The sequence below is a fragment of the Phyllopteryx taeniolatus genome, chromosome 6 (assembly GCF_024500385.1).
Source record: "Phyllopteryx taeniolatus isolate TA_2022b chromosome 6, UOR_Ptae_1.2, whole genome shotgun sequence".
NCBI lineage: Eukaryota > Metazoa > Chordata > Actinopteri > Syngnathiformes > Syngnathidae > Phyllopteryx > Phyllopteryx taeniolatus.
The window spans coordinates 15,236,327-15,261,031 of NC_084507.1; the positions used below are offsets into that span (position 1 = coordinate 15,236,327).

The following is a 24,705-nucleotide window of genomic DNA, read 5'->3' on the forward strand; positions in this document are numbered from 1 at the left end:
GCCACACCAAATGAGGAAGAGGAGGCTCAATCCTCGCTGGGATGGCATGAATAAATCAGCCCACCACACGGTGCTCCCTGTAGCGGGGCAAAGAGTGTGCACACGGGATTCAAAAGGTGCGATAGATGCAAAACCCCCGTGGCTGTACTGAATATTCCTGTTGGCTCTCTCTGTTAGGGACGTTAATGGGTGTGAGGTCTCGTAATGAAGACTCGCAGAGGCCCATGCATGCCCAAGCTCATGAAGGACAGGAACCAGGGGCAAATGTTGGAATGTTTTGGGGAAGAAGGCAGCATACAGACAGAAAGAAATATTGACAAATGTAAGATATACACATAAGTCACCTTGCCACACGCACCTTGCCTGCTCTCTGTGTTTTATAGAGGTGCTCTGTGCAGGCGGAACAGCCTGACAGGCCAGTTCCTTCAAGGGAAAATATGGACCCCGTCCACCCCCGCCGCCTCGTCTTTTCCATCCGCCTGATATCATTCTGTCACCTTGGTGCCGCACTCTTTTTTCCATCATGCCCCTATTTCTTTCTGGCCGTCTCCCGCCTTTTATTGGCGCTCTACATCGCACCTGTCATGTTCCTCTCGCTCGTTTCCATCCATCTTCTTGTCGCTCTCTTAATCCCCCCTCATTTGCTCTTGGCCCCTCACACTCCCACCAATCCCCCCGTTCCCCTACCAGTGCTCCGAGTGCCGTCCCATTTCCGCCTGCTTCCCTCATTCATCCTGATTCATTCCCGACCGCCTGTGTCCCACCATTTCCACCGCATATCCTGTGATGTCACATGATCTCACGAGAATTTAATAGGAAAATGTACCAAAGGTTAAGCGCTTTAAGAGTGAAGTACTGCAAATGGACCAGTTGACGACACATTTGCAAAGAATGGACAGCCCCTACACATTTTTACAATTGCCCATATTAGTAGTTTTAACCCTAAATATCTATAAATAAACACTTCAAACACTATATATACGAACCCGTCAATATTATTATAAGTTTCAGGACGCTGGCGTGTATGTCGCCACTACTCATCTGTAAAAATAGCAATTACTTTCCCATTAGCCATTTTATTGCATTTTTGACTCGGTGATACATAAGCTACTCTATTTTTTTCACTTACAGTGGTGCCTGGACTTACGCGTTTAATTTGTTCCCTACCCCGCTTGTAATTTACAACGTATTGCAAATCGTTTTTCTCCATTGAAATGAATGGAAATAATTTGTTCAAGACCGTCATAAAACACCAACCCAAAATTTTGTAACATGTTTTTTTAAATAAGTCAAACAGCACTCGACAGTATTGTATCCACATTGATTTGATGATGAAAGAGAGGAAGAGCATCGCAATTATGCTGCAGCAATGTTAGTCATTTTTTCACAGAGGATGAAGAATATTTGTATTACTAGTATTGTAATATTTGTTTGTGTTCAAATATCCGTTGCTTAAAGGGTTATGACACCGCAACATCACTGCAAGATTCGTTGGCCCATATATGGCATTTTGCAGTGTGTGTTAGCATTAAGATGGCGGATTTTCATCAGACGAAGGGATGTGTTTGGTTATATACATGTGTAATTTTCAGTTTTTTTTCTTAAATTTCTTTAATCTTCAACTGGGAGTGTCAATAAACAGCTTGAAGCATCTTTTTTTTGAAGAATTGTTATTTTTCTGAAACTGCTGCTTTTTTTATGTTCACTCCCACCATCTAGCACTCATAACTTAAATTTCTGCAAGCAACTCCATCCATCCATTTTAAGTACCGCTTTTCCTCACTAGGGTCGCGGGCATGCTGGAGCCTATCCCAGCAATCTTCGGGCGAGAGCCGGGGTACACCCTGAACTGGTCGCCAGCCAATTACAGGGAACATATAAACAAACAACCATTTGCACACACATCCACACCTATGGGCAATTTAGAGTCTTCAATCAACCTACCACACATGTTTTTGGGATGTGGGAGGAGACCGGAGTACCCGGAGAAAACCCACGCAGTCACCGGGAGAACATGCAAACTCCACACAGGGGACGCCGGGATTTGAACCCCAGTCCTCAGAACTGTGAGGCAGATGTGCTAACCCGTTGTTCACCGTGCCACCCGCTAGCAACTCAATACAAAAAATTGTTAGAGCGACAGCTTGTATCTAAAAAAAAATCATAAGTCGTGTCACTTGTAAATCAAGGTTTGACTATACATTCAGTGTATCACAAATGACTACTATTTAATTGTGCTGTACATTGGTTGAGCAGTTTGCCATTACCAGCTGATCACCAAATTGAATAGCAATCCAGAGCTTTCTCTGCATCATCTTGAGAAGTTTACAACCCTACATACCCAGCCCATGTTAAGTACTGCTCCGTTCTCCTGGCCGCCTTTAAAGTAACAGGGAATTTGGGTGCTATTCAGGGTGTACCAGAAGAAGCACAAAAATATTTTAATAGGCATGAATTAGTGAGTCCAGAGAATAGTTGTTAGTGAGTTTGAGTTGTTGGTTCCGCGAATGGTGAATGGCGAATCGGTGAGAGTTTATTGTGTTACTGTACGTTAGAAAGCGGCTATTTTCCAGACCATTTGAGTCCAGTGATACCATCAAAATGTTTGAAAAACATTACATTATACAAGCACTTAGCGTTCACTCCAGCTAAATGGCCATCGTTCCGCATAAATAAAGATTTGCCAACGTAAGAATTGAAAAGTTTTAACCTTTACGATTATCATCATGAAGAAAAAAAAATCACTCTAAACACACACCACTCCACAGGTTAAGTGCTGAGGATACTCTATAGAGGCATCCGATAATCTGGCCTTTGTTGACTTTGATCAAAAGGGAAGAAAAATGCTCAATCTTCACCGATTATCGATACGTGTGTAACCCACTTTCACCATGGTCTGCCCCAAGTCTTTTCTGAGCAGATCGGGGAAGAAAAATTACTCTTAACACACCCCAGACCACAGGATGATCTCTCAAGATGTTTCAGAGACGTGTGATAATCAGAATTTTGTTGACTTTGATCGGAAGTGGGGGAAATGCTCCAATGTGTCCGATTCACATTGTTGGTATGTGTGTACCCCGCTTTGTTTATTTTATTTTATTTTGCCTCCTAAATCAACACGTTGCTTGTTCCTCCGCTTTTGTCCTACCTTAATGTTTCCCACCTGTCCCCTTCTTTATTTCCCTCTCTTTGCCTTCCACCCTTTTGCATTCCCTCCCTCTGTTATCCGCAGCCTGAGCACAGAGCCCCATGTGTCGGAATCAATTAGGGTTGAGAGCCGTCGCCGCCGCTCTTTCACGGAGGTAAATATTAAACTGCAGCAAGCAGGGGAAAGGGGGGGAGGGACCGAGGGAGGGGGAGATGGAGAGAGGAGCCCTCCGTCCCTAATCCACCGCATCGATCAGGCGGGGATGAGGGTAATATATTATTTTGACAAGATACGATCCTCCGACGCGCACCGCTATCCCCGCCGATCGATTTCTCTTTTTTTCTTGCCTTTTCTCCCCCTCAGCAAGAGTGGGACGGAGTTTGTGTCCGTGTGTGTGTATGAGAGGGGAATAGGGTGCGCATGCATTTGTGCACTGGAGTGTGGATGCAGGGTGACAATAGGAACAGCATTAGGAAATGTGAGGAAGGGGATGAGGATGGTCTACAAACAAGCCGCTGTCTAAACAGCTAAATCACACACTAAAAAGATGGATGGAGAATCTAGGAATTCCGTTCTTTTCCTGGGTCGACCTATTGTAAAGTTAAGTATCCTTCCCCCCTCCCGACCTCCTCAACCCACCGTGTGGCCCCTCTGCTCGCCTCTATATCGCTTTGTAAACTGTGTCTAAATGCTAAATTCATGGATCAATTTTTTATTCAACCCCACCCTCTCCTTTTTCAGTGCCCACCGCCTCCCCGTTCCTGTCCCCTCAAGCCTTCAAGTCATGCTGTCCTCCCATGATGAAGGGTGTCCTACCGGCCTTCTCTGTGTGTTTGTATGCGTGTGTGTGTGTGTGTGTTCAAATGAAGTCCCGCAACAAAAAAGAAGCAGAACATTTGGTAGAGGGAATCAATAGAAAGTGACAGCGTGATACGTTGCAGCTTTTTTGACAATGTGTCGCGCACTTAAGCTTTCCCAAGTCACGATTTGGAACACTCGGTGGTACTTAACGTTTCAAGACGCTTTTAAGTTATTTAAGCTTTTTTTTTTTTTTTTTTTAAACAAAGGCTTTGTTAGAAGACGTCAAGCCATTCAGCGAAGCACTTTGTTCGTAAAACGTTATAGTTACCTTTCAGTGTGTTTGCTTTCCTATAAAATTGCTCTGTAAAACTGCGAATCTGGCAACTCGGTAGTCTTGTGATTAGCACGTCCGCTTCACAGTTCTGAGGTACTGCGTTTGAATCTCGGTTACGGTCTTCCTATGTGGGCGTTTCCATGTTGTCCCTGTGCTTGCGTGGGTTTTCTCCAGCTTCCTCCCACATTGCAAAACCAGCATGGAAACGCATTCACTCTAAATTCTCCATTCGTGTGAATGGCTGCTTGTCCACATGTGCCCTGCGACTGACTGGCGACCAGCCCAGGGTGTACCCTGGCTCTTGCTCCAGCTGGGATAGGCTCCCAGCTCTCCCCCGACTAATGAGGATAACCGCTATAGAAAATGGATGGATACAACTGCCTCTCAAGAGAAATAGCAACATTCGTAAATGTAAGCCACAAAATGGAGGTTTAAAGGATCTATAACGACAAAGTTGGGTGTCAAATAAAATGCAGGCAAAGAGAGATAAACCAATGCCGAAATAAACAACAAAAAGTCAGAAGTAAGAATGTCAAGATCGAACGGCTAACAAAATTCTACAATTTGTGGCGTATTTGTATTGGTTTGGCCGTCAGTTAGTTAGCAGGATACTTCCCGGTTGAGTACGACGTTATGACTGGACACACGGAGACATTTTGATTGTGGGAGGACTGTCGCCATTTTTACTGTAATTATGACTTTCACTACAGCTTTTGCATAGGTCTGTGATAGACTACGACGCGCTTGGACTTACGTACAGATCGGCTTACGTCGCCGCTGTATGAACAGAAATCAGTCATAAAATTAATGTTACGTTACGTTTTTCAGTATTATAAAATACAGTATAAGAAATAAATAAATAGTCTGTTATTAAGTGTAATATACGGTTCAATAAACGGCTGGAATTGCATTAGCGACGTTTTTTTTCACCTCACTCGAGAGGCTGCGTATCTGAGAAAAAAAAACTTAAGACGAAAATGCGTAAGTTGGGGCACTCATAATTAGAAAGGAGTGCTACAGTTGCCAATGGCTTTTTCAGCTGTTTGTTGAGTTCTGGGAGAACAATCAAATACAAAGTCGCCAATGGCTTTTTCAGCTGTTTATTGAATTCTGGGAGAACAGTCAAATACAGTGAGGCCACTCATGCAGAGGCTGCTGTTAGCCACAGCTCACACGCAGACACTCACGCAGACTTGCCGACATCAAAAGCCACTGCATATGTACAGTATTTTCTATACGTTTTATGGTTGCAATTTTCTCGGTTTTCAAATACGTTTACAATGCGTTTAAAGTGTGTGTCTGTGTGTGGGGTAAAACTACAGAATACTGTAATACAGTACATTAAACAGGGGTTCTCTGTACAGTTTTTTTTAGCTTGTACTTCATGCACACAAATGGTGTAAAAAAAAAAAAAAAAAAAAAAAAACTTCCTTTGGGTATTTATACGATGAAGTCAACGTAAAATTGTTCTTTTGTAAAAGTTTCACCTTTTGGGGTCGGGCTGGTATGACTAAATAAAAGCTATAATTTATGATTTTTTTCATACATTGTTTTGTATAAATAGTACCGGCAATATTCTGCTTTCGGAGGCAGAATGAGAGGCGGCACGGAACCTGTGTAATAAGGGAATGGAGGGAGACGGATGTAAAATGTTACACCCTAAACATTCATTTCTACCGCCCTGTTGTGTTTAAAGATATTGTCGCTGTCCGACAAGTGGTGTTGAAGTAATCTAATTATCTGAATATGGAATACTTACTTTCTCAAGTAATTATTTGGAGGGCTACAATTTGTCTCTGACTTGTGTCGTATTATTCTAAAGTAACGGTACTCTTACTTGAGTGCAATTTGTGGCTACTCTACCCACGTCTGGGAATCACACATCATCTGCGCTGGGTTCTGTGTGAAAAGCAAAGCCAGATGATGCGGGATCTCAGTGTAAAAGCCCAGACGTGACGACATCACGCGCTTACTCTCACAACTTGCTTTCTGAGCGACTTCTTCTCTTTCTTTGCATCTAACCCTTGCTCTCATTGTGCCATTTTCTGCCACTTTACTCCAAGAAAGAGAGTCCGTAATGCATCCCCCCCCCTCACCATCCCCTGCTGTGAGGCAGACTAGTCTGGCCCGTGTACAGGGGCCGGGTAGAAGGAGGGGTGAGTGCAGAGAGAGAGAGAGAGAGAGAGAGAGGGAGAGAGAGAGAGAGATGGGGTCAAGGTGAGCTCTAATACACTATTGATCCGCCCCAATTGAAAACCTGATGGAAATTTTACCTCCCTCCCCTCTGTTCCTCCTCATCTCTGTGTGACCCCCTTCTCTTTTCTCTCTTTCGTCCATCCACCTCTTTCTGCTTCCTCTTCTTCCGCTGAATATCTCTCCCCACCACACCATCTTTTAATCACTCTCTTCGTCTCTTTTCTTCTTTTTAAATCTTTCCCCATCGCTCCCCGCTGTTTCTGTCACTCCCTCATCACCCCCCTCCCAGCTCCTCCACCTCCTCCTCCTCTTGAGTGTGCATCAGATGGTCCATTTCTCACTAACCCAGTGCATATTGATCCCTGTGGCAGTCGCACGCGGGGAGAGGGGCTGCGAGGAGCCGCCGCTTCAGTGTATTAAACGCCACAAACGCTTTGGACACGGGGGCCCAGAGACACGCCTCCGCGGCGGGGCTTTGTCAATAGCCGCTGCCTCCTGTCAACAGCAGCCAAATGGCCTCTCAATCTGAGATGACGACTACTCAACTAGACCAGTGATTTTCAACCAGTGTGCCGGGGCACATTCGTGTGCTGTGAGCGCTCTTCAGGTGTGCCGTGGGAAATTATAAAAATTTCACGTAATTGAAAAAGAAATAATGTATCTTTGTTCATCTATTTATGCCTTTGAGGCATAGTGACAGACAGAACAAATAAATGCTCTTCTATTAGATGGCAGGAGGTACATACAATAATTAATGCATCCACTTTTTGTGGCATTTTTGTCTGTTGGTGTGCTGTGAGATTTTTCAGTTGTAAAATATGTACATTGGCTCCATAAAGGTTGGAAATCACTGAACTAGATGGAAAAATAAAGCCCGTCTTGAAAGGGGAGGAAGACGCTGAACACTTTTTATGGTATGAGCTGATTAATGTCATGTTACTCTAAATTCCATGCATATTTTTACTCTTAATGCTGCCGTGATGCATATCCCAATTATGCCACTTCAGAGCAAAAAGAAAAAAACAAACCAACATGGAAATCTAGCCATGATACTGCACAGCCTGTTTGTACATTTCTGGGAAGTAGCTTGCAGACTATCAAACATAAATACATTTGTGAAGTCACCTATTCGCTGAAATTCTTTTGAACCCAACACCTATTCGCTGTATTTGCACTCAAGCCAAAATAATAAATGTATTACTTTGTCACCATCTTGTGATATCCTGATCCAGGATCTATGTTGAAGTGAGTTGAAGAGCTTCATTTCAACTTGTAGTACAAGTAGTACTTGTTGCATCTTGGTGTCAAGGAACTACACTATTTTGCCAAAATGATTCACTCATCTGCCTTGACTCAGATATGATTTTAAGTGACATCCCATTCTTCATCCTTAGGGTTTAATTTGACATCACTCCCCCCTGCAATTATAACTTCTTAAACTGTTCTGGAATGGCTTTCCACAAGGTGTTGGAGTGTGTTTATGGGAATTTATGCCAATTTTTCCAGAATCGCATCTTTGAGGTTAGACACTGATGTTGGACGAGAGGACCTGACTCTCAGTCTGGAAGCAATTCTCAAGTCTTAACCCGCAAGTCTTGAGTCAAGTCCCAAGTGGAGACAGGCAAGTCCCAAGTCAAGTCTGAAGTTGAGACATGCAAGTCCTGAGTCAAGTCACAGGCCCTACACTTTGAGTTTCGAGTCCTTTCGAGTCATTTTACCAACAAAATAAAAATATAGTTTACATCCATCCATCCATTTTCAACACCGCTTATCCTGGTTCGGGTCGCGGGACGCTGGAGCCTATCCCAGCTGACTTCGGGCGAAAGGTGGACTACACCCTGAACTGGACGCCAGTCAGTCACAGGGCACATATAGACACGGACAACCATTCGCACTCACATTCACACAGTCACTGAGTGGGAACTGAACCCACGCTGCCTGCACCAAAGTCAGTGACATATATTTTACAGCTAATATATATACATTTATATTTAATTAATATGTATATATTACACGGCATTTTTTATATTTAATATATTTTCAATTCCATATTTATTTATCAAAACACATTTGATAAACAAGTGCATTGAGCCTTTCTAAGAAAACTAGAGGGCTGATCAAAATTTTTGCACCTTCAAAGCCAATCGTCAGGGGGGGGTGCTTAGTTTATTGCCCCTTCAAAACCGATTGATAGTACATTTTCAGTTCTTCTATGAAAATGATATGGTATTACTTACTTTTACTCTCCTTATTTCTGAAGTGACATTAAACAGACCTGTCACAAATAACAATTTGCATCCAGTAGTGCTTCAATTAGTCATCGAGTATTCTACTGACAATTCTATCGGAATAATCAAGTATCAAGGATAAAATATATTTGTACTGGGTGAAAGAGCAATTATGAATACACAAGAGAAAATGAGACATTTCACTTAATAATGAACAACCAATTGGTTTCCTCTTTTAGATAATCAACAGTATTCTTATTAAATTCATATTGTGCATATAGCAGGAAACTGCATTTTCTTGTCTACAAACATTTCTAGTGAGGCAATTTCAAACACATATAAATAGATTTTAGTTTAAACTTGGCATTTCTTGGGAGTATCAAAAACATAAGGCATTAATTGAAAAAAGAGGCTTGTCATCTTGGTCACTGATGGTGTAGTGGTACACTCACCTGACTTTGGTGCGGGCAGCGTGGATTCTGTTCCCACTCAGTGACAGTGTGAATGTGAGTGCGAATGGTTGTCCGTGTCTATACGAGCCCTGCGACCGACTGGGGACCAGTTCAGGGTGTAGTCCACCTTTCGCCCGAAATCAGCTGGGATGGGCTCCAGCGCCCCGCGACCCTAACCGGGATAAGTGGTGTTGACAATGGATGGATGGATGGTTTCTCATCTTGTTATAAAGGTACAATTTTATCCAACTGTATTATCTCAGTCGGAACACTTGGGGGCACAAAGGAAAAATATTACGTAGTTTCATGTCAAATAGATGCTAGCTGTGTGCTGATCGATTGGTACATAAAGTGAATAAAAAAAGAAATAAAGTCAAGACTGACTCTTGAGAATACTAGACTGCCTAAACCAGACTGTAGTGTACAGGAAGCCCAGCCAGCCGGTCTGCCGTGCAACTATTTGCGTGATCGCTCACAAGACTAGCTGCTAATAAAAACAAGCATATGTGACTGCACGATTCCAGAATGTAATGTGTTTTTTTGTTTTGTTTTTTGCAATAATTAACTTATTTTTACGTTATATGTTGTTTTCGTTTCTGTGTATGTTAACGGTGGTTCTTGGAACGTATACCTTATTTAGCTGTCACATTTATTGTTGATTTATGTGGTACATTACTTTAGGTAGTGTGTGAAAGAATGACTTCTTGGTCAATGTTTTTTTTTTTTTTTTTTTTTGTCTTGAGTTTGTTGTCACATTTCTGTGGGGCCAATTATACATTACTCGTGCACTCACTGTAGTAGTCTCGCCACGCTGCACTATTTGCATATCTGTTGTTGACCAATACTGGCCACTCATGCCAGAGTAGCATCTGCACCACTTGCACACTGACTGAGGAGTATCTGCAACATTTGCACAATCAACATTGTCCCAGATTATCGCGCTGCTAGTCACTTTAAACTGCATACACTCCTTGAAGTCTCGGCGCCCTTTGCATAATGGTCATTGCACCGGACTATTGCTATATTAGTCATTCAAACTGCTCTAAGTGCTAGAGGACTCTGCATCTGTTTGCACAATTGTCAAAAATATAAAAATAAAATTAAATTAAAAAAACAATTGACCAGATAACGAGCAACCCTTTATCGCTCAGTGACTGTTTTTCTCAATGTCTTTCTGTATCAAAACTGTTCTCTGTCAATTGACTGTCTGTTGACAAGGAATTTGTCTCCGGAGACAAATTCCTTGTGTGTTTTTTGGACATACTTGGCAAAATAAAGATGATTCTGATTCCTCTACCAAAGCGTTATGTGACCCGAGTCCATACCTCTGCAGGCTTGGTAACGGATGAATTAAACTCATAACTCAAGTTACGCTCCATCACAATTTCTACAATTTCAAAGCAGCCACACTTACGACATATATCTACTGTATACATTAGTACAATTAATGAATTTTTTTGAAGTACGCAAAAACGTTAGATTTCGACAAATTACTTTTTGTGGTATTCAACTCTCATGAGAGGCAACTTTTAAATACGTACACGCGTACTGTAGTTGCATCGTACTATTTTAGTTTGGTCCGAGAGAATAACCATTTAGCAAAGCAGGGCCTTAACAATGGTGAAGACACAACATTACTCTCCCACTTAACAAGGCACGGCGGCACCTCGGTGAGTCTATGCAGAGTCGGCTGTTATCACGGGTACCAGATAAACGCATGGAGCGCACTTACGTGTGCGTTTGATTTATGTACCGTTGTGTCCGTGTCAGACGGGTGCCCGGCTATCACCACGCACCATCTCCCAATAGACACAGCGCCGCTATGGCAGCGGAAGGACCCCCGTGTCGACACAATGGGCGATACACATCTGCAACATGGGAGCGCAGAAGATTGTTTTCATTTCAAACACCACTTTGTCCTTCACTTGTTGTCTTTTTCCTCCCTTTCTAGCATGCTTTAACCTTCATTTTAACATTCTTAACTATCATACAAGTACAGTGTTCCCCCGCACAGTTCATCGTTCAAACTCCCGCTATATTGTGGGTTTTTTGTATTAATTGATAGTTGTTTTTTTTACAGTAGTTTTTACAGTATATAAAACTGTTACCTCGCTATATCGCGGTTCACCTATTGCAGATTAAGTGAACTGCAGATTTTTTCATCTATGCATAATTCACCATATTGCAGGATTTTTAGTGTATACTCATTTTTGCGATAAAATTAATGCTTCCTACCCTAAAATATTCAAACTTGGAAAAACAACAAAAAAACTTTCAACCATATTACAAGGAATAAAATATACATAGTGTACAGTAATGCTGTGCAAGAATTTAAAATATGTTTAAGATTATAGAAAGTGTTGGGAGAGGTTAATAGGAGTGTGAGGAACATTAATAAGTATCTGGGGAGGTTCCTTACAGCTTTAAAATATGTATAAATAATCCAAATAATATGTGGTTTCGACTTAACGGATTTCACCTATTGCAAGGGTGGTCCGGAACGTAACACCTGTGATAAACGAGGGATTTACTCAATGTAATGCTCTTGCTTGTTGGAAAGAAGAGCCACAGTTTGTTAAACGCCGGTAAAACTGTAAAACAAAGTCACTCAAGCAAAAAACGCTGCTGTTGGTCACAGCTCACGCCCAGACACTCACACACAGACTCGCTGAAGTGACACGCTGCAGGCCCCACCTCTTAAAGGCCCATGCATGTATACAGACGCTTAAATATGTACATTATTTTCTATACATTTTATGTTTGCAATTAGTTTTTTTTTTATGCGTTTCAATACATTTACAATGTTTAAACATGTATTTGAACACGTTTAATTGTGTTTTAATACGTTTAAATATCGTTAAGGCGTTTTTTATGTGGTCTCTATATTGCAGATATTCACTTATTTTAGGTTGGTCTGGAACATATCCCTTGAGATAAGCAGAGGTTCACTGCACAGTAATCCCATACGATATTCATCTATCACGGTCCTGCTATATAGCGGAATTTTCTGTTGAATAAGCTAAAAAACAGTGTTGAAACATATATATATAGTGTTAAAAACGTGTGTTTTAATGTTTCAATGTGATTATAGCATGTGGGAGGGGTATTTTAAGGCTTAAACTCTTAAATGTTTTTATTGCTGTACAGTTGTTTTAGGTTTGCAAATTTTTGTTCAAACACATTTACAATGTTTTTAAAAGTGTCTTAATAAGGTGAAATATTTTAATAACAGTGTGGCAGGGGGTATTTTAAGGCTTAAACTATTTGGAAAAAAAAAACAGTTTTTTTTATACGGTCTCTCTATATTGCGAATTTTCACCAATTAGTGCGTCTGGAATGTGACTGCCGTGATGAACGGGGATCACTGTATAAAGTACAGACCTTAACTGGACACTTTTGTGGGGTTCGACACGGATCAAACCTGAAGTACTTTGCATAGTTTTTCTTGTTTTTTATGGACACGTATTGTATTTGTCCTCCTCCTTCCAAGCTTGGCCGCCCTCTCCCTTCCAGCCCTTGTCATCCGTAACTTTCTCCGCTGAGGAAAGAATCAGTCTCACCTTAATTGCTCTTAAATCGGATTAATGACTGACCGGGGAGAAGTCGACTTCATCTCTTTTCTGGTAAGGTGCTCCTTCCCTCCCTCCCACTCCTCCCCTCATATATCACTCTTATACATTTTCTTGTACCCACCCTTCATCTGTGGTACTTGCATGTCTTCCTACTTTCAAGCCCAACTTTAACTGGATTTGTCCAGACTTATTTGACCCATTGGTGTTTCAATCCAAAGAGATCCAATACAAGGAGCTGTTTCCAAATTTGTCCCTTTACCTTGATAAAAACTTCATGAGGCATTGCCGTGCTGCACCATTGCAGGCTACTGAACAACCACAATAATAAAACAGTCTTGTTTTTTTTAATTTTTTTTATAAGGTTTGGATTCTATTTTGTAGAAATGCACAGTTACTATTTTAGTGTAAACAATGAAAAACACCTTCGAGTTCCTTGGAAGAAAGAGGAGAAATTGCATAGAGCAGAGATGCACAGAATGCAGGATACAAGGTCTTCTGAGTAACATGGCAACTGCTTTCACACTTATACTAAACACTGAGTTGCTCTGGGATCACAAACATACAATTGTGTAGAGTTACAAAGAACAGAAGGTTCAAAATGACCTTGGGTACAAAGCCACATGCTGCTTCACCAAGTGTAAAAATATGCTGTCATACGAATACATAACAGCACTGAACTAAATAGTGATCTAAAGCGTACAGTGTACAGTTACTCTGAACAGCGTTTTCTAAAAGAACTTGGCTAATGAGCCACATGCTGCTTCATCAAGGCTAAAGACCGCTGTCACATTGATACTAAACATGAGTCGCCTTGTGATCATAAATGTGTACGTTTACAGTGAACAGGGTTTTCAAAATGACATTGGCTAATGAGCCACATGCTCCTTCACCAAGTGTAAACAGTACTGTTACACTTATACTAAACACAGATGCCTCGTGATCACAAAGATATACTGAACAGTGAGTCGCCTCGTGGCCACACATATTTGTGTCGAGTTATTTGTAAGAGTACGCTCAAAACGAAACAAAGAAAGGGGGCCAATCTGGTGGTGTGAGAGAGAGAGAGAAAAAAAGCAAATTTTCTTCTTGGCTGCTCTCAGCAGCGGGTTGCCAAAATCGTGCGATGCTTCCAAACCTCTCGCACCTTTTGTTTTCTTCCAGGTACAAGCTGTTGGTTGTAATAGCAGTAGTGCCCCCGAGAAGGTTTGGAAAAAAATTTACCTGATCCCAGTTTCACCGATCAACATAAAATTCGGCGGAGGTCCTATCGTGACAGGACGCACACAAAAATTTTGAACTGGAACTCGGCCATTTTGGTTTGAAGCAGCAGTTTGTTGTAAAGTTAAGAAAGTTGTCTATTTTTAGCAAGGGCTTTATTCGCAGGAACCCATTTTTAAATTGTAAATGCAATATTACCTGAAACTGAAAGCGTTGTCATACTCCACACTAATTAATCTGAGAGACTGTTAACATGCCTCAGTAGGTACTTCTGTTTTGGTTAGCAACAGAGTGCAAATGGGCTCAGCAATTACAAGAACTCTAATGACAGTGGGTGAACACAAACTGATGTGACTACAGTTACTACCCTTTTATTTCTGAAGCATTTTTTTAGGGAGGTGTTTACTTACATTAGAATGATTATTTTATCAGTGAATGACAACTGTACATAAGTGCATAAAGTAAAATAAGACAAGCTTTATTATCCCCACAATGGGGAAATTTGCACTAATGCTTAGTAATCCTTGCACTAATTCCTACCTAATCCCCTTATGAATAGGGACTGAGCTGCGAGTAATTGACGCCCCCCGCTTATGTTTATAATAGTCTCTCAGTCGAGATGTGGCACTTCGACATAGTTCCTTGGCACCAAGCCAGGGTTTTTAGTGCCATCTTGTGACATCTAAGGGCATGTAAAAGGCCACAAAACAGTGAATAGGCAAGTTTTTCAGTGAATAACAGGACACGTTCCCCTAAAAAAATCTGCAAATAAATTGTATTGGCAAATAGGTACATTCACAAGTACAGAATCGTGATTATGTAAACACTGAGCATACTCGGGAAAAGCTACTGTCAGCCACAGCACACACTCAGACACTCACACACAGACTTGCCTACATCACACACCATCCCATCAGGCCCCACCTCTTAAAGGTACATGCACGTACACAATCTAAGTTCGATGGGAGATGAAACAGGGGGAAGATAGAAGGAAGTTAACCAACGTATGCAATGTGGATGCAACAACTGTAGGACGGAATCGGGGGTGATATGTGTCAGAAGCAGAGGTGGGTAGTAACGCGCTACATTTACTCTGTTACATTTACTCAAGTAGCATGTTGGATAAATTGTACTTGTCAAAGTAGTTTTAATACTGCATACTTTTGACTTTTACTTGAGTATTTATGTTAAGAAGAAATGGTACTTTTACACTGTTACAATGATCAAAATGCAGCTCGCTACTTTTATTTATCAATTATTGCTTATTTATCAACGATTTCGTGCGCGACCTCTCTGTTGACTACGCCGTTTGCTACAATCCAATTTGACACTAATGATGATTAAGTCTTGTTTCACCAATCAAACGACAGAATTAAGTCACATGACTGCACACATCATCTTCTATTGGTCTTCCCAGGTACAGGTATTACACTAGATAAGCCAGCCCTGCTAATTGATGTGCCTACATGGCGACCATGTTGGGAAGGTTATCATTACCATTGAAGGCAACGGGGCACTACTCGTGTTTACATTTAGACAAAGTGGATAAGCAATACGAAAAATTGATGGATGGAAAAACAACAGCTTTCATGTATTGTAGTATTTGTCTGGCACCGTCTGCCCAAATGTGGTGATTTCAGCCCACTTCTAACTTGAGAAAATACCTTGCAGGAAATTGCAGATGTTATGTTGTCGTTTTGGCTGTGCATATTAGGCCACATTAGCCCTATTTTATCACAAGTAACTGTAAAACACGCATCTCTTGGGGTACGTGTAAATCTCACTCACACTGTACACACGCACACACACACACCGCAATATCAGAATTTGCACATTCACAGTGTATTTTTTTTATTTTTATTTTGTTGATTAAAAGAAAATTCACCATTTACTCAGTACTTGAATAGTTTTTTCACTGTGTACTTTTTACTCTTACTCAAGTAATTTCTTTGAGGACTACTTTTTACTTGAGTCACATTATTGTCAAGTAACAGTACTCTTACTTGAGTACAATATTTGGCAGAAGTGTCAAAATAAAATCAAAAAGTAAGCGATACAAGGTTAATACATTCTGTGATCACGCTCGGGACTCAAAACATGCTTATCTAAAATCATCTTTCTCCAATTAAATGAATTAAAATTCCATTAATCCATTCCAGCCACCCCCAAAAAAATTTAACTACCTCTCTATAGTATTGTACTTTGTATATATATATATATAAGAATGACAACATTAAAAATAATCAGTTTTTGCAACATTTTTTTCTTTAATTTTAATGGACATTGTGCTGCTCCTTCTGGTGTGTGCACCCTAGCCACCTGGTGGCAGATTGATAAAAACATATATATAAACAAATATAAACAACAGAGCCGGCCACAATTGCTCAGTAAGCTTCTGTAATATTGGTTTTTTTTCAGAGGATAAGGAGTATATGCCTCGGAGTATTCTCTGATTGTCTACGTGGGTTGTTGAACCTTTTGTGTAAAAATATCCATCCCATACAGGATTGTAACACTACAACATTGATGTTTAGTTTGACAGTCAACTTCAAATGGGAGTGGCAATAAACAGCTTGAAGCTTCTTTTTTGAAGGCTGTTTTGTTATGTGCCAAACAGGGAGCTGAGTTGCGTTCACTACCACCATCTAGCGCTACAAGATACAAGCGCTAGATTGTTTGTATCTTGAATTTTTATTCGCAAATCAAAAGCAAAAAAATAAATAAAATAATAATAAGAATCGGCCGAACGACGTCTTGTATCTTGAAAAATTCTAAATCAGGTCTCGTTTCTAAAGGCACCACTGTAGAAGCAAAGAAGCTTGATGTTATGCCAATGAAAATGAAAATGTTGAGATGGATGTCCAGGGTGACTAGAGAAAGACAGAATAAGAAATTAATACATCAGGAGGTTCAGTGAAAGTAACTTGAGTTCAAAGAAAGTACAAGAAGGCGGTTTGAACATGTGATAAGGAGAAGGGAAGGACAGCATGCTGGTGCTCTTTTAGGTCAGGCCTCCTTTTTCCACCAGCTCTCCGCATGCCCAACCTGCTTGGTTCCGAGATAAAGGCATTTATCGGCGTCTGCTCCTCGCGCTGCTTCAAAATGCCCACGAGGACGATAAGAGTGGCGGCGGGGATTTGTCAAATTGCGCGCCATTGATTATGTGACCTTTCACGCCTGTGAGTCACTCCGCTCAGCGCCGACAGTGCCGATGGCAGCGATAGATGGAAAGGTGCCACTGTTATCGTTGTGTACAAGTTTGTACTTATGTGCGAACAACAAGTAAGGAGGTGGGGGTGCTGGGGGGCTTCAGTTGCTCCCCCTCCCCAGCAACCTTCTCAGCGTGTAACAGGCAACAAAGAGAAACCAGGCCCCTCCACCCAAGCACGAGTAATGAGAGCTGAATAATGAATAGTGAGATGGACATTTGGAGACGAGCCGAGGGGCTCATATCGAACAGGAAGACTTAAAGGCGAGTTTGTGTGTGCGTGGAGGAAGCCTTCACGGCTCACATCTTCAACGCTACCGGCCGGCGGTGACAGCGCACCTTTCAGGAGTCGGGTGCGACATTATGTTCAATTGTAAATCAACACAGGAAGCGCCGCATATTTACATCCAAACTTGCGCGTATAGGTGAGTTTTTAGAGCAGACAGTGACTAAGCATTGCAAAAATTCAAGATGTTTGGTGGCAGTGAACTCAACTTAGCAGAAAGTGAGCAGTTCTTCAAAAAGAGGTTTCTAGCTGTTTAACGTCACTCCCAGTTGAGGTTTATTGTCAAACTAAACATGAAACGAGAATTACACATTGTGGATTTAAAACAACCACACATCTTTGCCTTCCGACAGTCCGTTTAGCTCAATGCCAACAAACAACGCAAAACACCACCGATGGGCCAACGAAAAGCATCTATGTGGCGGTGTTATAATGCTTTAAGCAAAGGAATCTGAATGCAAATGGTGCAGAAATACATGTGGACAGACAATATAGCAATACTCATGGGCTTATATACTTACAATATATTTGTATAAAGTAAAATATTATGGAGGGCTAGTTTCATTATTAAAAATATTTTTTTAATTGTGTCTGGTTTTTAGGGGGAGGCTGGAATGGTTTAATGATATTTCCATTCATTTCAGTGGGGATGATTTGAGTTTTGAATTACGAGGGTGGTCACGAAATGATTTAAACTTGTATCCCAAGGCACCGCTGCATTTACTATTATTTTAAACCATTAACACTGCACTTAAATGAAGGAAAATAAAAGAAACTGTAGTTAATAATCACTGCTGTAGTATAAGGCAGTGTTTCCCAATCTTAATCGAAAGCAGTTTGATATGTGATTGACAGTAAAAAAAAAAAAAAAAATAAATAAGGGTGAATTTTGTACTTAGGTACTTTTCAATCTTTATCTTTTTACTTTTCTTTTCGTACAGCACCTCAATCAGTACTTTTACCAGAGTATTTTGTGACACGAGTAGCTGTACTTCTACTTAACTCTCACCGCACACCACCTATAGCAAAAGTATACAAAAGAAGGTATACAGCTCCAAGGGTGTTACAGAGTTCTTTATTATTTACCTTCTTTATTCATTTCTTTTAAAAAAAATTTTTTTTTCAGTTAACCACAGCAGGTAATTTAATGTGAGACCTCCCCCAATGGGTTTCTTCTTTTGGGGTGAAAAAGTATGTTCAAGAAAAGGAAATGTATAACCGTTGTGTGAAAGTGTGCTTCAGTGAAAAAATTATCGACAGCAACGTGTAAATGCTAAAGTCCAGCAATTTGAGAATATAAGAGATTGTGTTGAATGTTCATTTGTTACTCGAACTAAAATAAAAATTGTTTTCCTACTTTTGCATTCCACTACAGTACTGAAATGAAGACGATCTAATCAAGTGGAAGAGCATTTCATTGTCATGCCTGTCACTGTAAGTCATTTGCATAGATAGATAAATAAAGATACATTATTTGGAGTAAAGAAATAATAATTTCTGACCAATTAGGCGAAATTGGATCATTTCCCACAGCACACAAAGATTTCTCACAGAAAATTATGGTTGGGAATCACTGATATATGCGTAGAAGTACGTATGGGCTCACATTTTCTCAGCAGTGTTTTTCATGTATATTTATTGTAATAATATCATTTGTTGAGTGTTTTCTCTTTCACAATGGATGATATGGGGAGAAACCAAGAACAATACACTCACTTCATATTCTGAGCAATGGTGCAAATAGTGACATACTGCTCATATTTTTCAATTAAGATGCTTTTTCATTCGTGTTTGTTATATTTGTTCTTATTTTTTCTCTTGAGAGAAAACTATGGTGTTTTGTTTGTAGATTTGGGATCTTATTTCAATCTTAAGACTCGCAAAGTTCAGGAAACCAAGCACAATACACTCTTATTTCACACTTCTTTCCAATCCCGATATATACGTTTTTCCAGGTACTTTTTCCAAGCCTGTGTATTGTGGTATTTCTCTTTCATATATATATATATATATATATATATATATATATATATATATATATGACAACGTTGTGGGGATATGTTATATTCGTTGTAGGTTTGGAGTCTAATTTGGGTCTTTAAATTGTCAAAAGTTGAAGAAACCAAGTAAAATATACTCTCAGTTCATATTTCAATGCAATGCTCATACTGCAATAACGTGTCACATATACATACATTTGAAACACAATATGTGACTAATTTTGCAGTTGTCTTTGCACTAGAATTGAGGTCTTTACATGGTGTGGTCAATGTTAAATGTTTGGGAAAATATGATGTTTCTGTTTATTATACATTACGACCAGATTGCGGGTCTTTAAAATAACATTCCATTTTTATTTATTGTTGGAATTGGTCTCCGAATGATCTCATGCCCATTCCGGGTTTAATCATATTTTAAAGTTCTTATGTTCTTACTCCCATTTTAATTTCTAAAAGAACAATTTATCGTGATGAATGCGAGGACAGAATGGTGTGCATGAAAACGGATTTTCCCAAGAGGATAAAAGTTTGCCCTACCTGCCGGACGTCCGCGTCGCCCCACCTCAGCGATGCACCTGAGGCCGAAGCCTGACCGCTGTCTGCCGGCCTCGCACGGAGAGGCGCCCGCCGCTTATGCTCGGTCCGGATAACGGTCGCAAAACTTCGCCTCTGAAAAAAATACAAAATATAAAAATATTAATAACACAAAAAAATAATAATTAGGTCAACGCTACAAGACAAAATAAAAAAAAGTGACGCAGGAAAGCCCTTGCGTTGGACGCTGGAAATAATTAAATTATCAGTCAGTAAATTACGTTTATTTTCGATGTACTGTTATTCCTTTGACAGATTTAAAAAAACTTAATTAGTAACCAATGACAAGTATTTTAATTTAACGAACGCCTATAGTAACCATTTTATTTATTTAGATTTTTGCATTAAAAAAACACACAAAGTGGTGCTTAAAATGTAAAGATTATATATTAAAATATATGCACGAGTTAACACCATCATCATTGCCTAAACTAATTTGTATTCGTTTCAAAACTCCTCAAAACTGATTTTGTCCCCTTGTTTTCTCTTTAAATCGATCTAAAAAAAAAAAAAGAAAAAACGTATTTTAATAAGCACAATATTGACTTCTTTCTATCTTTCAATGTGGTGTTGCTTTCAGGGAGAATCGGACATTTCCAAATGTCCTTAAATGTTTACTTAAATGATCCAATTAGTCGGTGTTGCTTTCAAACCAGTCTGAAATGTACCTGGCTCATTTATCACAATTCTTTTCCTTGCCAACATTGCTGAAAATCATTCATTGAGATTTTAGTCGCGTATTTTGATTTAAAAAACAACAACATTTGATTCCATTCTAAAATAAGTGTACAGTATCGGAGGCCCCTGACGGACTTGTTATCGACGCGCTCGGCCAACCATATTGACCAGGCGCTAACGAGCCGCGCTGTAATCACGTGACACCGCTCCACCACATGACAACACTTTAATAAGGCGGGAAAGGAAGAAGCGGTTTTAAATAAATATAGAAATAAATATATTTTGCCTTCTCGGTCGCCTGGCAGTAGCAGAAGGCCTTCGTTGAAAGAAAAGAACAACGACTGACCCAAGGGGAAATAACTCGCTAACTCGGTTTGTAATTTACTCAAAAAAATAATAATAATAACGCAATTAAACGCTAATTATTATTGTTACTATAAAACGAATTTGATAATTGAATTGAAATAACGAATTCTTAATTATATTGAAAGGCTAAATTGTGTTTTTCTGCTCCAAATTCCTGACAATAAGCATACAAACAATTGGAAGTCATGAAATAAAACTCACCAAAAAAATGTACTATCATAATTTAAAAAAAGAATAAACACTAACAGTTGAAACAGTTTAAAGGGCATATTCCAATAAGATCCGAATTAAAGGTGCAGATAATTCGTTCAATTCAATCATGCTGCACTTGAAAGAAAAAAAAATCCCAACGGGTCCTTAATAAAGAGGGGGAAAAAAAAATAGAAAATGTTGTCATTTTTCTATTTGCATTAGAAATGGGTGCCATAAAAAAAACACATTCTAACGAAATGTGAATTTACATAGATTATGCATAAATTCTTCGATAATAATAATACATTCTATTGATATGCCATAATGCTAATGAATGATTCAGCGGTGCGTAATTTACTTGAACCCGTTACCTTTTGCTGATAGGCCATACACGTACATGTGAACCATTACATTGTTATAAATAATACATTCTGTTTTCTACATCCCAAAATGTTTTTGGGGGGCAGAGTATTTAAATCACGCTGATGCAAAGTTGCATATTGACTGCATGTGTGCGCGCGCGAGTGGAAGGGAGAAAAAAAAATAAAAAAAATAAAAAAAAGAAAACAGCATCAACAACAACAAACCGGGTTGTGGATTGAGTGTATCCATTGATTGGCCTCTTAATCTGCAATAGGTACATGCGTGCATTGATTGGCTAACGCTGTTTTTCCTGCACGTATGCCGCCGCAAATCATTAACGGGAGCGCACGCACGCACCCACGGCGTGCATACGCACATGATGTGATCATACATATGTACCAAAGGCTGCGTGGACGGTTCAAAAAAAAAACAAAGAGCAAAAACATACAGAAAATGGCACAAAAATCCAAACACAAATCCAAATTATTATTATTTTTTTTTTCAACTCCTCCTCTCAACCCCACATGGAAAACGCATCAGAAATCGCACTGACTCGGTGGGAAAGTTGCTTAGAGGAGAAAATGCGCGCAAGTGGGAATTTGAAAAAAATAAAAATAAAATAAAATAGTTGTGCAGCCATAAAACAAACATCAACGCGTAAAAACAACACTGAGAAAGACAATGTTTCATGTGCACGCTCTGTACAAGCGTGTGTGCGTGCGCGCGCGTGCATGTTTAATTGACTGATGGATGCAAGGCTGCGTGGAGGTGACGGCTCGAACAAATAGAGACACTTAAAGAGGCTAATCCAGGCCAACGCGGACGGCGAAACAAACGCACCCACGCACCACTACCCCAAAATCACATCCACGTGTCCTGTGCCTATCACATATATGTGTGTCTATATATGTAAATTGTAATTAAATCAGTGAAAACGCATCAGATCCGTTCCAAATTAAAGCGATATAGGGATCGTGCCCAACTTTTTTGGGTGCACTGCCATCCTAAAAAAAGAACACGCAAAACACTCAAAATAAAACCCACAGCCCACGCCGATCACACAGGACGTCCAAAACACACGTGATGGTTCCACTTTGAGCCACTCACAACTTTTTTCACAGAGCACAATACAAAAGTCAAGCGGAAAACAAAGATTATGCGAACGAGGTTTGGCACGGGGAGCAGTGAAAAGGAGAAACTTACCTGCGGTTTTGGGTGTTTTGTTTTTCTGTCTTTGTTTTTTAAAGGTTGAGCGAGCAAAGCTGTCAGTCTATCCAAACGCGCGCGCGGAGCCTGCGTGTGGAGAGGTAACACCCGACTAGCAACCTGAACCCACCAAGGAGAGCACACGGGAGGCGGAGATGGAGGGAAGGAAGGAGGGGTGGATGGATGGATGCGAGGGGAAGGGAAGGGAGGTAGGAGGATGGACCTCTCTCTCTCTCTCTCTCTCTCTCTCTCTCTCTCTCTCTCTCTCGCACGTGTGTGTGTGTAAGTAGTTAATTAGTAAATCCCTATCCGCGGTGCCTCGGGTCGGTTTGTTTTCCCCGGTCGACAAGCCGAGAGGAAGGAGAATTTGAAGTAGGATTCGACCCGTTTCCGCTCCCGTGTCTCATATATGAGGCCGGTGTGTGTGTGTGTGTGTGTGTGTGTGTGTGTGTGTATTCTCCGAGTATGCCCATCTACAAATGCCCCTTAGGGACGTTCAAGTTGTAGGTTCAAGGCCCCTCTATAGACCAAAAATGAGCCGCTTGTTCTGAGGGCGTCGTTCTCCCTTTTTAAGGCACCCTATCAGATATTTAATTGGATTTAGATGTGGGTTTTAGTTTCTTCCAGAACCTTTTAAAGGAGCTGATGGTAGGTTGTTGATTGCTGATGCTTTTTTTTTTTTTTCCCCCCCACACTGCATGTCCATGTCACCCTACATATGTTCTATTGGGTTTAAGTCTGGGTGTTAGCTTCTTCGCAAATTGTTTCAAATTAACTGATGGTAGGTCGTTGGTTGTCAATGTGTCAAGGGCTTTCCTGTGTCCCGTTTTAGGCCACCCCACAGATTTTCTATAACATTTAGGTCTGGGCTTCCAGGACATTTTAAATGAAACGATGGTTAGGTAGTTTGTTGTTAATTGTTATTCACACTGCCTGTAAAAAAAATACATATTTTTCTGTGTCGTTTTAAGACCACCTAAATAATTTTCTATAGGATTTAGGTCTGGGTTTTAATTAGGGATGCATCAATACCACTTGTTTTAGACAGAGTAGCAGTACTTACATTTGTGTATTCACCGATACGAAGTACTGATACTTGATAATGCCGTTACTTCTTGCGATGACAATGAGTTTAAATAAATATTGCTCAAAAACAAACTGTACACAAAGGTTTCTTGAACATGACATACGTTTCACATAAATACAAACTTTTTAATTCAGCATCTTATCATGACTGACATTTTAACGCCCAACTGCATGTTTATCTAACAGTTTTGCCACACATTTCAATTAAATGTAGCCTGTTAGACAAGGCACTCCAGTTATTTGGCGTCTCAGTCTGAACACAAGGGGCACTATGTGAAATGACTTCTGGTACATAGATAAGAGACAAAGAAGAAATAAGCGCTGGTGAAGAAGAACGCAGTCTTAGTGGATTTAAACAAGTAGAAATACTGACGCCATCTTACAAGCCGCTGATGACAGACTTATCAGGTTCAATATTTTTTGACGCTCACTTTTCTGCTATGACATGGAATTCGGGGACAAAGTTGGATTTTCTGGCTTTTGGCTTTTATAAATGTGTGTTTTTTAAATATATTCAACATATAAATGCAGTATATAATATACAATCCAATATAATTACTATATTTATTAAAATGTGTATTTTGCTGGTCAAATGACTCGAAAGGACTCCCAACTCAAAGTGTAGGACTTACGACTTGACTCGGGACTTGAGGGCTTTTGTTTTGTGGTGTGCCATGTGGTTTTTCGAATGTAAACTCTACACTTTGGCCCAATAAAGTTTAGGAAACACTGATACAGTATCGGTGACAAAGTAAAATGTTTTTTTTTTTTTCCAAA

The 24,705-nt window shown here is 40.2% G+C and overlaps 1 protein-coding gene across 1 annotated transcript in view; it reads right to left on the reverse strand.

The window, feature by feature from the left end:
- Positions 1-24,705, reverse strand: part of erfl1 (Ets2 repressor factor like 1) — a 178,356-nt gene that overhangs the window by 54,738 nt on the left and 98,913 nt on the right. Inside the window, exon 7 of the mRNA XM_061777658.1 lies at positions 19,981-20,112. The gene's annotated coding sequence lies outside the window, so the exon portion shown is untranslated. The remainder of the gene's footprint in view (positions 1-19,980; positions 20,113-24,705) is intronic.